Source organism: Mytilus galloprovincialis, chromosome 2 (assembly GCF_965363235.1).
Source record: "Mytilus galloprovincialis chromosome 2, xbMytGall1.hap1.1, whole genome shotgun sequence".
In the NCBI taxonomy this organism is placed as follows: domain Eukaryota; kingdom Metazoa; phylum Mollusca; class Bivalvia; order Mytilida; family Mytilidae; genus Mytilus; species Mytilus galloprovincialis.
Genome location: NC_134839.1, coordinates 90,014,259 through 90,017,480, shown reverse-complemented (window position 1 = coordinate 90,017,480; position 3,222 = coordinate 90,014,259).

Sequence of the window (3,222 nt, the reverse complement as noted above, 5' to 3'; positions counted from 1 at the left end):
CCCTGGCAGTTCCATTTCTTTCAGTCACTTCAATTAAGCAGTAAACATTCTAGCAAGTATAACTAGCAAAGACTATAGAAAAGACAATTATCGAAAGGTATTGAAGTAATGTTAGTCCTCCATCTTAACAAAAAGGTTGCGCTTTCAATATAAGGAAATTTGGCCGATAACATTCCCCCCCTTATGTGTCTATTATAACATAATGCGATTAAAAATATTCTTACTGGCTGCTTTTTGCAATACGATTTGGTGTGAACAAACATTTCCGCTTTCCCCTTAAAATATAAATTATTCAGAAAAGTCCATGAGTTCATTCGCTCCTTGTAACACTAAATATAAGGACAATCATAAGAATGAAGTCAGAGAAGAGGAAATCACAACTTTATTTACCGACCAAATTACTCTATAAGTGTTAAATACAAACAAATAATACAAAAATCAAACATATCGTTAAAAAGACACCTCTGAATTAAAAGGGGACTACATTTAGACAACAAACATCGGAGGTAGATAAATGTGTCCACGGACAATTATTTTCTGTGAACTACAAAATTAGTTTAACAAAAATGTATTTAAATGCATAAAGGAATGAATCTCATACATAACCAATTCAAGTTCTAGACTTCTATTCATTAGTATTTTGATTAGCAAGAGAGGAAGCCATTGGCTCACTCTATCTGAAATACGTCTGTCGCATGTGCCTCAAATAATTAAACATGATACTAACTTCGTCCAAGACAAGAGAAGAATTATCAAACTTCTTTAAAATGGCATTACAGCGAATGAGCAGATTGACATAAGCAAAAGGAAGCAAAGGAAAGGGCGATAATCCAATCACAATCCTAGATGAGCAGAGTGACTGTGCAGATTTATGAGTGCTAAGAAAATTTTAGTTAGAAAAGCAAATAAAGCAAAATGTATAAAGTATTGAAAAAAGGGAGGTTACACAACTTGTCAGTGCAATCACAATATGATCTATTTGATAAAATTGTGAAAAATTCTCCTATATGGGTGTGAGATTTGGGGTTTCAGCAATACTGATATTATAGAAAGAGAGCACTTTAAATTTTTTAAACTTTTATTAAACCCGAAGAAGTCGACACCTAATTTTATGATGTATGGTGAACTTGGTATTTATCAAAGATCTTCATATATACAGCTGTGAATGGTTAATTTTTGGTCAATAATGGTAAATGGGGATGATAACAGGATTGGTAAAATATTATACAGAAACATTTTGTTGAAGAATTCTGACAACCAATTTAGGTCATATTGGTTGAAATACATTAAAGATACATTAGATAAATGTGGATATAGTAATATATGGTTGTCACAAGGAAATTTCAATTCTAAATGGTTGGGTATTAGTTTAAAACAAAAGTTATTTGATCAGTTTCAACAAAATTGGAGAGCTGATATTGACTGTTCATCAAAAGATTCAGCCTACAAATTCTTTAAACAAAATTTTGAATTTGAGGAATATCTGAATATTTTAAGTGATAAAGATAGAATAACATATTGTAGATTTGGAACGGGTATCCACAAGTTACCCATCGAAACTGGTAGATGGAATAAAATTGAACGTAACTTTAGATATTGCAATTTAACGAGATTGGTGATGAATTTCACTATATTTTGCAGTGTAGTTCTTTGGCAAATTTTATAGCACAATATTTGGACACTTTTTTCTTGCACAGATGTAACAAACCAAAGTTTGAAAACTATTTCAGTTAAAAATTAAAAATAAGTTAAAAAAGCTGTGCAAATTTATCAGGGTTATAACTTTGTAAGCAAGTCTTCCTGGTTAATCACCACTTTTCGCTACTACTGTTTATTTTATTTTATATTATATTTTCATCTCATCTTGTCATGTGTGTTAATGTTATGTATATAACTTTTGATGAACTTCTTTGTACCATTGTAACTTTATGGTGTTTGAGAAATAAAGAATCTTGAATCTTGATTATAAAGTACTTAATGTTGGTACCATTGGCAGAAATGCTATTTTTAGCAATCACATGTATCTCCTTAAAAGGCGTTTTTAATCAACTATTTATGGAAAATTGCTGTTGTCTAATTGGAGCTCAATATCTGTTTGTGATTTTACCGCACCCATGTAACTATATTTAGTACATTGTAAATTGCAGGATGACTTGTGAAAAGGAAAAGACGACGAAACATTCAATCGCCATGCAATTGTTTCCTTGATGATCGTTTGTAGAGATATCCTACATTGTTGACATTTTCACTGTGTCTAAACCACACCGGCAAAATTTGCTCGGACTCGATGGTATCTAACATCCGGCACAATGACGGAACACCAATAGACAAAAGAAAGGTAGGTTTCTCCTTATTTTTTTATTTTTTTTTATGATATCGAAGAATATATATACATATACAACTATTTTCTATTGTGAGATGCAATATTTTCTACAACCGTTCTATATTAACGGAGAAATAAGTCAAAATGCATGTCAAAATGACGAATTGAGTGAACCTTGCCTCGAAATTGTTTAATTTCTCGTTAAATTGTTCACATTGTACGGAAAGAAAGGTACGGAAAGATAGATATTGACACGGAGATTGCAAATTTAGTTATTATGAGCATCTCCATAATTGTACCTCTGTGTATGGAACGAAAGAAATGGGTCATGTCAAAATGGAACTGGCCGGTTTCGTCACTGTATACAACCCGGTTTCGTCATAGATTTCAAAATGCATAACCCGGTTTGGTCAAATAAAAAAAATCATAATCGCATTACATTATAATTGATTATTTAACTTCAGTGTTCAAAAGGAGTTTTGTGGGTCGTTGTAAACAAGTTCGTTCACCGGACAACGGCTTATTATTTATATGAGTCTCAGATTCAAATAAATAATAAGCAAAAACTTGAATTCCTACTCTTATAGAACACAAATATTTTAATTTACTTTGCATTCCGATTTTTTTTTAACAGCATATTGAGATTAAAGCTCTCTAAATATGTGTTTTCTATATGAGTTATGGGAAAATATGTTGAACATGTTTAAACTTGAAATTAAAGTTTACGGTCTTAAAATCGAAACACACAATTGATATGTGATTTTCTCGCACAAAAGGATGGACACCTTTATAAGTAATCTAATCATTCTATGTATGTAATCTTTTCTACAATCGTTAAAAATAAATCTTCTTAAGGATAAACGTTGATAATAAGACAACTGTATAAGCATGCATAATCG